Source organism: Myxine glutinosa, chromosome 1 (genome assembly GCF_964187855.1).
Source record: "Myxine glutinosa chromosome 1, kmMyxGlut1.1, whole genome shotgun sequence".
Taxonomy (NCBI): Eukaryota; Metazoa; Chordata; class Myxini; order Myxiniformes; family Myxinidae; genus Myxine; species Myxine glutinosa.
The window spans coordinates 149,194,407-149,206,552 of record NC_136261.1 but is presented as its reverse complement, the minus strand read 5'-3'; the positions used below and the strand labels follow the sequence as shown (position 1 = coordinate 149,206,552).

At 43.7% G+C, this 12,146-nt stretch overlaps 2 protein-coding genes across 9 annotated transcripts in view; both read left to right on the top strand.

Moving 5' to 3' along the window:
- SMPD2 (sphingomyelin phosphodiesterase 2) overlaps positions 1-12,146 on the top strand; it is a 612,478-nt gene that overhangs the window by 277,540 nt on the left and 322,792 nt on the right. The window lies entirely within an intron of this gene.
- NOSIP (nitric oxide synthase interacting protein) overlaps positions 1-12,146 on the top strand; it is a 112,027-nt gene that overhangs the window by 87,458 nt on the left and 12,423 nt on the right. The window lies entirely within an intron of this gene.

The window sequence follows — 12,146 nt, the reverse complement described above, 5'->3', positions numbered from 1 at the left end:
TTATCAGCAAAGTCATGGAATCCATCATTGCTTCGGATATGAAATCTTTCCTCTTCTCCAATGGCTTGATCTCTGATCATCAATTTGGTTTCAGACCAGGTCACTCTACTCTGGACATGCTGCTTCTGCTGTCTCAACAATGGATGGAGGATTGGAGGTCCTCAATGCCAAACAGGAAATCAGAGCTGTCTCCCTTGACATATCACGTGCCTTTGATACGGTCTGGCACCCAGCTCTGCTCACCAAACTCTCCTCCTATGGTATCCATGGAAATCTCCATGCATGGCTTGCGGACTTCCTCTCTGGTCGTAGTCAACGTGTGGCCCTGAATTGATTTCTCTCATCTCCCCTTCCTGTTCAGGCTGGAGTTCCCCAAGGCAGTGTGCTGGGCCCTGTGCTTTTTCTGGTCTTTATCAATGATCTCTCCGACTCTCTGGAAAATCCTCTCTATCTCTTTGCTGATGACTCCACTCTCTGCCGCTCCATTCCTCTTCCCTCAGATCGGCAGTCTGCAGCCTCTTCACTCTCTGAAGACCTGGACAAAATCACAGACTGGTCAAACAAGTGGAACATGTCTTTCAATCCTGACAAATCTCACACTCTTACTATGTCTCTCCGAAAAGATCGACTGGACAACCCTCCCATCTACTTTCTCAACAATCCTCTCCAAGAAGTTCTGTCGCTCAAGCTTTTGGGTCTCACTATCTGCCATGATCTTTCTTGGGAAAACCACATTTCCAAGCTGGCATCCTCTGTCGTGCGAAGTCCTTCCTATGCACACCTGAGTCTCCACATACAAGGCTTTCATCCGCAGCTCAATGGAATACTGTTCTCCCCTATGGGCTGGTGCTCCTGCCTCACACCTGGCTCGGCTTCACGCTGTTGAATCCAAAGCTTTCAGAATCATTGGAATCTCCCGCGATGAAGCTATCTCTGAGGGCCTTTCACTCACTCACCGCAGGCAGGTAGGTGGTCTTTCTGTCTTCTACCGACTCCTCTCCGGCCTTGCTCCCCCAGCTCTCTCTGTGCTCTGTCCCCCAAATATTCCTACAGGTCGCACAAGATCTACCAGCCACCCTCTGATGGTTAAACTGCCAAAATCTCGGCTCTCTGCTCACCTTCACTCTTTCATTCCTCTTTTCTCCCGCCTCTGGAACAAACTCCCACACTCACTTCAATCACACTCCTCCCTCCAGGTCTTTAAAACAGCTGTTCACCACCATCTCTTATCTTCCCCCATCCAAAACCTTGATCTTTTTCTACCCCCACTAATTCACCCCAGATCCACCTTGTTTGAAATTCCCAACTCTTTCCTGGAAGTCCTGGCAGTGTCCATATGTTTTATACCTCTCCCACCCCCCCCCCCCCCCCCTTCCCATGCCTCCCCCCAAAGCCCTCTCCCTCCCACAGTTCTCTCGATGTCTCCATGTCTCTCGGTCCCTGCTCTCAAATGTTGTGTTTGTGTCCTTCCCCCTCTCTCCCCATCTTGTCTACCGCTCCCGATGTTATTTGTTTTATGTGTCTGTTTGTCTTTCTGTGTGATTAATGTTCGCTCTTTCACGAGCCTCGATCTTGTATACAAAAAAAAAAAAAAAAATCTCATCAAGTTTTCATGTTTACAAGAAATTGATGATAAATGTTGTATCATAATTAATAATTAAAAGTATGCAGAATCGGCTACAGATTTTTGATCTGTGATCCATCATCATTTGTTGTTAGTTGTTTGTCCCGATGATCATGACAACTGTAAACCATTTCAGCAAACTGTTGTTTCCGGCTTTCCGATTTGTCACCGAGCGTTGTGTGGAGCTGTTTTATTGGGCTAACCATGTTGTTGCTGTCAAACCAAACTCTTTTTGTGTGCGATAGTGTTTGGCAGCCATGATGTCAGGAAAACTGGGGAGAGAGTCTCTTTGAAAACGTTTAAGAAATTCAGTCGGATGCAGACGAAACTTGGTGAACTAGTGGGGTCACCCGTGGGAATCCCACGGGCATGGACGTGTGTGACATTTGGACATCTTGATTTAGATGCTGCACATTAAATTTTACAAAATGGTTACTGGCAATTCATCAGATCCAGAAATGGTGTAATGAACACAATTTATTTATTTCACATAATATGTGATGCCTCACTCCTCTCCACCTGACACTCTCCTCTCTCCACCCTCACGCCTCTCCAATCCCACTCCTCCTCACACCCCTCTCCAATACCTCCTCACACTCCTCTCCAATCCTTCACACCCCTCTCCAATTCCTCACACTCCCCTCCAATCGCTCCTCACTCTCCTCTCCAATCGCTCCTCACTCTCCTCTCCAATCGCTCCTCACTCTCCTCTCCAATCGCTCCTCGCTCTCCTCTGCAATCGCTCCTCACTCTTCGCTCCAATCGGCCCTCACTCTCCAACTCCTTGCTCCTCGCTCTCCAACCCCTCGCTCCTCAATCTCCAACCCCTCACGCCTCACTCTTCAACCCCTCGCTCCTCACTCTCCAACTCCTCGCTCCTCACTCTCCAACCCCTCGCTCCTCACTCTCCAACTCCCCGCTCCTCACTCTCCAACCCCTCGCTCCTCACTCTCCAACCCCTCACTCTCCAACCCCTTGCTCCTCACTCCAACCCCTCGCTCTTCACTCTCCAACCCCTCGCTCCTCACTGAACAACCCCTCGCCCTCACTCTCCAACTCCTCACTCTCCAACCCCTCGCCCCTCACTCTCCAACTCCTCACTCTCCAACCCCTCGCTCCTCACTCTCCAACTCCTCGCTCCTCTCCAATTTCTCACTCCTCTCCAACCCCTCGCCCCTCACTCTCCAACCCCTAGCTCCTCACTCTCCAACCCCTAGCTCCTCACCCTCCAACTCCCCGCTCTCCAACCCCTCGCTCCTCACTCTCCAACCCCTAGCTCCTCGCTCTCCAACCCCTCACTCCTCACTCTCCAACTCCTCACTCTCCAACCCATCGCTCCTCACTCTCCAACCCCTCGCTCCTCACTCTCCAACCCCTCGCTTCTCACTCTCGAACTCCTCGCTCTCCAACCCCTCGCTCCTCTCCAATTTCTCACTCCTCTCCAACCCCTAGCTCCTCACTCTCCAACCCCTAGCTCCTCACTCTCCAACCCCTAGCACCTCACTCTCCAACCACTAGCCCCTCACTCTCCAACTTCTCGCTCTCCAACCCCTCGCTCCTCACTCTCCAACCCCTCACTCCTCTCCAGTTTCTCTCTCCTCTCCAACCCTGAGCCCCTCACTCTCCAACCCCTAGCTCCTCACTCCCCAACCCCTAGCTCCTCGCTCTTCAACCCCTAGCTCCTCGCTCTCCAACCCCTCGCTCCTCGCTCTCCAACCCCTTGCTCCTCGCTCTCCAACCCCTTGCTCCTCACTCTCCAACTCCTTGCCCCTCACTCTCCAGCCCCTCGCTCTCCAACCCCTTGCTCCTCACTCTCCAACCCCTCGCCCCTCATTCTCCAACCCCTCGCTCCTCACTCTGCAACCCCTCGCCCCTCACTCTCCAACCCCTCGCTCTCCAGCCCCTTGCTCCTCACTCTCCAACCCCTCGCCCCTCACTCTCCAACCCCTCGCCCCTCACTACCTCAGTCTCCAACTCCTCACACCTCTCCCGTCTCATTCATTTTGGAAATGAAAGTTTCCACGCAACGCATGAATTGTCACGATCCTCAAGAGGAAGTGTCTCGTAATCATCAAATGGCAAGTAAATTACATTGTGAAAATTAAAGATTTCAAATTTAAAGTGTATGCGCACATAACTAATAAATAAAAAACGTAGAAATATCTCTCGGTAATTTCCTGAAACATATTTTAATTTTTACTTCCGGATAATAATGTTGAATGAAATAAGAACGAAGAAATATATGTCGTTTTTGTGACGACTGTCATCAAAAGTAAAAGTAATATATCTTAACGGAAAAGAAAAGGCGAATTTTTAATATATGTCGACATTTTCCCCGACTGTTATTTTAGGCGGTGTATTTTCGTGCATCATCGTGGCGCAATTTTTAAAAATATATCTCTGTATTTTCCCGTGTGTGAGTGAATGTTCTCAATTATTTCTGATACCGAGTCTAAAACCATCGATAAAAATTAAATCAGATAGTGAATTCGAGATAAAATCGTGAGGGTGACTCAATGAATGGGCTTTATTTTACTGGCCTTTGGGAAATCATTTCGTTCTATAAACGGAAACTTTCATGGGATTCTCTTCCCGTTTTTTTTCAACCGAGTCTAAAACTATGTTAGCGACTGTTAAAAATGAAATGATATGTCGAATTAGAGTTTAAATAAACCTGTGTGAGAGAGAAAGACAACACAGGCCTAACTAAACAGGCCTCAAAGCTATTCGAGTTAATTAAATGGTGGATATTTGTTTACATGAAGCCTCTCCAAGAATGGGTGGAGCTACTCTGTAAACGGAGTAATCCACACCCCCGGACAGACAGACAGAAAGACAGACAGACAGAATCACCTTCGCCTATTATAATTTAGATAGGTTTGGTGTGTGACACGGATGTTTTCACACCTTCCAGCTACATGCCGTCTCCAAGATCCAACTCAACATTTCCTCCATCTGCAGCTCCCCTTCTGTGCACACCTTACACTTGAATGTAGCTGCCACACTGGTTAATGACCCTCTCAGACCACTACATTTTTGATGAACCCACTCAGCACACATTGTACATTGAATGGAGCGGGAGTTAGCGAATGTGTTGGTTTGACGCTTGTGTTAGTTTGGCGGATGTGTTGGTTTGGCGCATGTGTTAGTTTGGCGGATGTGTTGGTTTGGCGAATGTGTTAGTTTGGCGGATTTGTTGGTTTGGCGCATGTGTTTGTTTGGCGCATGTGTTTGTTTGGCGAATGTGTTAGTTTGGCGAATGTGTTGGTTTGTCGAATGTGTTGGTTTGGCGAATGTGTTGGTTTGGCGAATGTGTTGGTTTGGTTTGGACAATGATCTCTCATTAACACAATCGTCAAAGATAACAAGGTTCTTTTTTGTTTCATCTAAATTTTGGGGTAAAGGTATTTCATCTGTATTATCGCTGAGAATACAAGTTATAGGTATAGAGGATGTGGGTTTTGATTTCTTTTTACATTTTTGTGCAGTATCACAAAATAGTTGTATTACATCTTCAATGTTGTGCTCATTTAGTTTGTGTTGAAGCTTAAATAACCCGATTATATCTTCTTTTTGAAGACCCGCATTAAAACCTTGTGAAAGTAGTTGATACCCTCTGACACCCTTCCTGCACACAGCACACGGCCACTTCCCAGTTCTTTCCACCTCACCACATGCTTTACTTGGGTGGACTTGGGGCCCTTGAGAGACATCTCAGACACCTCTTCAAGAGGCTCATCACCCCAGAAGGGGTTGTTGTGATTGTTGATAGCACCATTCAAATGGAAGTGTGCTTCATCACTGAACCACAAGTAGTTGATCCAATTTGGCTACTTTTCCATTCGGTCACTGAACCAATCACACATTGTTACTCGTCTTGCCATGCCATTCAGAGTTAGTTTATGCCTTACAGATGTGATGTAGGGGTAGAGCTTGAGTTCAGAAGTGATAATGCACCACACAGATGAGCCTGAGATCGCCAGGTCTCAGGAACGCCAACGTGCGGTGTGATTTCTTATGACTTTTGAGAGCAGAATCTCTCACAAGATCAATGTTTCTTTGGTCCTTGGTAACACTTGTTGGGCCGACACTGTTACCTTTATTTTTACTAGAATATAAGACCCGTCGCTTCGCTGACGGAAATACCAATCTTTACTGCGATGGCTAATCTATGGGGGAATAAAAAATAAAAGGATTCCTGGGAGATCCTGCTCTCCGTGCAGGGATAATCACAGTCACGTGTTGGCATTTGCAGTTTTGACACGCGTGTCCATGTACCCATAAAAAAGAAAAACTTTTTAAAAAGAAAAATTAAGAAATCCGTTAATCCATTCTCAAGTTGTAACACGACAAACAGACAGACAGACACGGCTCCTTTTAAAATACAGATTTTTCATGCTTCCGCGTGCTTGGAAGTGCTCCCCAAACCACTGAATGCTTCCAATGGAAGGTCCATTCCGGTTGTGAACATTGTAACACTGACAGTATCGTTGGCGCACCTGCACGTAGGATTTTGTCTCAAACCACAAAGTCACGATTTTCGCTTTTTGTTCCACTGTGAACACCATAGTTGATGTTCAATGACTATTTGTTAGAAATGTAATACCACCACTACAACCTGGAAGAGAGAAGCGTATAGCATTAGAAACGACAGAATATCAGGCTGCTCAAATAGTCCACTTTTTAAAAAACATCCCCCTCCATATTCATCTCTCCCCTTCCTCAAGGCCTCTTGTTAGGATTTCAGCTATGTAGGTGCTTCATTATAATGAGTCATCTTCTTCTTATCATTGTTCCTTGTCAATCATATAGTGAGCAGGTTGTGCTTAACTGTTACGATCCGTCTTACCTATGTTTGCAAAGTTTTACTTACTGTAAGAAAGGTTTATAATGAGATCCAAACAAGCATCAAATCAGGGATGGTCCATTCACCTCCTCTGAAGCCAGGTCAGAGTCAAAATCCTCAATTGCGATTCACTTGTTCTCTGGATCCTGCTTAATGTGGGCTTATCTCTGTTTGTCATCAGACTTTCCTGTCACTTTCTTTTTTCCTATAAACTATTTTTATTATTGGTACTACGATTCACATCAACGTTGTACCGCAGGTCCCACGGTGTTGCCGGTAGGGCACATTGCAGGATTTGGGAAATTTATGGAGCTTGCTTGCCCGTTCAGCAGAAGTCACCGTTTGTATAAGAAAGGGTACATTCTTGGTTTCATTCTTGGTTTCATGCTTGGTTTAAATGAACAGCCTGCGTAGCTTCTGTCTAGTATACCTTGGGAAGGATAAGGAATGGGTGGCTCTTGGCAGAAAATCTTTTACCGGTATAAATTGTAGTATTTGCACTTTGAAGTGTTTTACTTTTGTTACACGTTTGGTTGATTTATGTATTTTCAGCTGTGATATACTGAGCCTTTTTTCTGGATTTATAATCCTGTGCCTGTTTTATTTATTTATTTTAATATATAGGGCATTATATCTTAAACAACTAATTGTTCCTCTTAGAGGACTTTACGGCTTTTGGGAACTTTGAATCCAGTTTGGTTATATATATATATATATATATATATATATACTCGACGTATAGTTATTCTTGTTAATTATATATCCTCTTTGTCTATTTATTTACTTTTTGAAAGTATGTTGGCCGGTTGGTTGTATAAATTCAAATATTTTGACCAGTAATAAAAATGCCCTACTATAATGTTTGTTTCTAAAACGGAAGTGAAACTCAACCTCTGTTTTGGCTGCAAGACCCTTTTTTCGCCCTACTTCTGCTGAGTTCATAACCATCAGACAGCAAAACATTTTTCTCCTCTAAAATCTGGTGGGTAAGCCAGCTGGGGTTGTGCGCGCCATGACAAGATGCAGGAGTGGCCAGCATGGACCACTGTTTAATCGCCATCACAGGCAGAGTGCTTTGCTGAACGAATGCCAGCGAAGACGCAGGTTGTTTGTTGTTGGAGGAAGAGACATTGTCATCAGGCATCAAGACATTGTCAGCAGCCTGTATTCAAATATGGTCTTGCATTGTTGATGTAAGCTAGTTTTGAAACTGGCCAGGATTTCCTTAGTAAGAAGAAACTGGTCAGAAGTTGGCCTACATGTGAGCATTCGCCAAGTGCAGATACACAGAGTTTTTGGTCAGTTGGTGATCAGATTAGGAGACGCATCTGCACTCTTCTGATGTAATTGTTGTTTAATTTTATCAAAGTGCGAAGGACCTGAAAGGATGCCATTCTGTCTGAAAGTTGTAATGTATCTTGGGTTCCGTTTCATTCCAAGCTTGCTTCATCGAGGTTCTCACACCCATTGCCCTTTGATCCCAACCTACCATGGGCTTCCTTGGACCATCTTTGTCTGGGTCTCAAAGGTTGCTCCCATAAGGATTTGGAGGAAACGCAAGATGCATGAGGGTGGCAACAGAGAGGAAAGCTGGATTAGTGTAGAAATGCCAAAGGGAGTCTCGTATTTTCTTTTCCATCATCCTTTTTATAATGCTTTTGTGGCCACCCTTGGTTGCCTGTATGAGTATATAGCATATAGAGCTCTTATACGAGTATATAGCATATAGGGTTCAGCATACTACTTCCACACTGCAACAATCTTGATGCAAGAGCAATTCCTGGCAAGTTGTAAAAAAAATAGTGTGCCTTTTGCAGGTGGACGACACTGAATATTTGTGATGATGTTGTGTCAGGAAGATTTGTGTAGATATTATAGAAAGCTGGACTTTATTATGAAGCATGCTTTGACAATGTGTTTTCAATAAGGCTTGCCCGGCAAAAAGGGGATGAGATGTTCAGTGGAAGGAAATGTGGAAATGTTTTTGCTGACACCTGTCAAAAGATTTTGTTGGGGTGTTTGACAATAGTTGCACTACAGTTGTGGATTTCAATAGTTTGTGTCTTCACAACAAGTTGCCGTCGCACACAATGAAGTGAAGCAGTAGGTTGTTTAATGGAGTCATCCTGAAATATGGCAGATGGAGGGATGTTAAATTTTTCAAAGCATTTGAACCTCTTTATATAGCCATAGCTTTTTAGAGGCTGTAAAAACTATTTAATATTTGGCAGACGAGCTTGTTTTTTAATTGCATTTGCATTAATTCCTATTTGTGAAAAAGAGGATATTTCGCATCGACAGTAGGATAAAACTTTATAAAGTACGAGCATCGAAGCCAACACTTAGCTAACGGTAGTTGAACAACAAAACTTATATATGTTACAGTACAGTAATGCAGTTTATTGACAGTAAATATTTGCAATTTTTTTTAATTACAGAAACATTTTGTTTGCTGCTAAAAACCCAGTGTTAATTTTAGTAATACACACACTTATTCGCCAAAAAAACAATATTATGAATTTGTTTTATGTTTCCAGGGATCAGACGTTACGTCGTTTTTTTTTCAAGTTGCAAAATGCAATTCTCATTAGGTCATGAGTAATACACCACCATAAAGGCCGAGCATAGCGCTAGACGTAACACCATATTACTATGCCGCCATCTTGCTACATCGCCACCTTGCTGCGCCGCCATCTTGCTGTGCCGCCATCTTGTTGTGCCGCCATCTTGTTGCGCCGCCATCTTGCTATGCCGCCATCTTGCTACGTCGCCACCTTGCTGCGCCGCCATCTGGCTGCGCTGCCATCTTTCTGTGCCGCCATCTTGTTGTGCCGCCATCTGGCTGCGCCGCCATCTTACTAAATTGGTTATCTTACTACACCGCTATCTTACTAAATTGGTCATCTTGCTAAATTGGTCATCCTGACGCCGAGTGTCTGGCATTCAGCCCGTCACCTAGAAACGTCACATTGAGTCAGATATATGGACTATGGCGTTCAACTGCCGCCAGCGAAGTGATGGGACAGTTGAGTGCTGGGCACCTCAATGTTGTGCGCTAGGCTAAGCTCTACGGATAGAGGCCGAGACTAGCGCTAGACGTAATGCTATCCCAGAAGTACCGCTGTGATGACGTCCCAGCGAAAAGAACGTGACAGATAGAGGGATGGATGGAGAAATCCAATTACTTTAATATATTGATTAAAATGATGATAACTCAGCATGACATTGGACATACAAGCACTTTAAAAGATTTGTTTAAAACCAAAGATCGTTTTTTTGTTTGTTATGGATTTCATAGAGATTCTAATTAAGACATCATGGAGGATGCCGATTCATAGAGATCTCCATAGGACAAATATATGATGGATCCTCCATGTCATACTTATTCCGTCCATTGACCAAGATTTCCCTTGTGGCTTTCTGCACTTTCAGCAGATCCCATTGTAGCCTGTAGCCTTGTGGAATCTGCTAAATAAATATCACTAATCTGAGTCAACTCACAGGAGTTTTGAACAATTTCGATGCAATTTCCTTTGAGTGCCAGTATTTAATTGTATGGCCATGAGTGTTTTTGAGGAATATGGTTACACATGACATCTTACAGGATCTCGTTTTTTTTTCACCGACAATTAGAACTTGAGTGGCATGCCTGGAGTGGCCATGCTTAGTGGGCCAAGAAATAAAGATAGGGGGGATTTTTGCCTCCAATATCATGCCAACAAACACCCTCATTTCTGCTTTACTTCAATTTACCTCATTTCTGTGAAGCTTAAAGAGCCAGCCATGTTTCTCTTTGAAAAATATTCATACAAGGAGCCAATGGAATGCTGATTAAGAATAAATAATGGAACTCCACGCTAAATTCCCACGTGTTCACAATAGATGTCTGTCTACTGTATTCAAAAACAAAACGTTTGCAAACATTGAATGCCGTTGTCACATCTTCCAAAGAATGAAGGGTGGTTAAAAAAAAAAAGCAAACGCACCCATGTCCGAAGGAAGTGGTTCAGCTTGCCATTTTCAATATGAAATAGGCAAAGCCTAGAAATTAACGAAACACATTAGAATTGCCCTTGAGAACCCCATAGAAGTACCGATTAGAATTACCCTTTATAAATACCCTTTAAAATTACCCTTCAGAATTACCCTTTTAAATTACCCTTTAGAACCCCCTAGAATTACCCTTTAGAACCCATTAGAATTACTCTTTAGAATTACCCTTTAGAATTACTCTTTGGAATTACCCATTAGAATCACCCTTTAGAATCACCCTTTAGAATCATCCTTTAGAATCATCCTTTAGAATTATCCTTTAGAATCACACATTGGAATTACCCATTGGAATTACCCATTAGAATCACCCATTGGAATTACCCATTGGAATTACCCATTAGAATTACCCATTAGAATCACCCATTGGAATTACCCATTAGAATTACCCTTTAGAATTACCCTTTAGAATTACCCTTTAGAATTACCCATTAGAATTACCCTTTAGAATTACCCATTAGAATTACCCTTTAGAATGACCCTTTAGAATTACCCTTTAGAATTACCCTTTAGAATTACCCTTTAGAATTACCCTTTAGAATTACCCTTTAGAATCACCCATTGGAATCACGCATTGGAATTACCCATTAGAATTAACCTTTAGAATTACCCTTTAGAATTACTCTTTCGAGATACCCTTTTTTTTTTTTTTTTTTTTTTTTTTGTATACAAGATCGAGGCTCGTGAAAGAGCGAACATTAATCACACAGAAAGACAAACCGACACATAAAACATATAACATAGGGAGCGGTAGACAAGATGGGGAGAGAGGGGGAAGGACACAAACACAACATTTGAGAGCAGGGACCGAGAGACATGGAGACATCGAGAGATCTGAGAGAGGGCGAGGGCTTTGGGGGGGGGGGGCGTGGGAAGGGGGCAGTGGGAGAGGTATAAAACATATGGACACTGCCAGGACTTCCAGGAAAGAAGTTGGAATTTCAAACAAGGTGGATCTGGGGTGAATTAGCGGGGGTAGAATTTAGAATTACCCTTTAGAGATACCCTTTAGAACTCTTTACAATTACCCTTTAGAATTACCCTTTAGAATTACCCTTTAGAATTACCTTTTAGAATTACCCTTTAGAATTATCCTTTAGAATTACCCTTTAGAATTACCCTTTAGAATTACCCTTTAGAATTACCCTTTAGAATTACCCTTTAGAATTCCCCTTTAGAATTACCCTTTAGAATTACCCTTTGGAATTACCCTTTAGAATTACCCTTTAGAATTACCCATTAGAATTACTCTTTAGAGATGCCCTTTAGAATTACCCTTTAGAATTACCCTTTAGAGATACTGTTACATATTTATGTGAATGTATGTGAATTACCATTCAGGTCTTTGCTTATCCGTGTGTAGTATATTAAGGGTTGTTGTGGTTGGAGGGTCAGGAGCCCTTCTGAAAAAGTGGCCGGAAACGGAAGTGACCGGAAACGGAAGAGAAAAAGACACGAGGAAAAAGGACGAGTATTCTTCTTCCTCGCCCCGCTCCGACGAAAGGTGGGATTGATTGAGCCGTGTGGAAAAGCGGCGTTCCCGAGCCCGTCTGGCGAGAGGAGTTACCTGGTACGATACCTGCCCGGTGGACGTCAAACTGTCGTGTGGCCGTGCACCGACCCAGC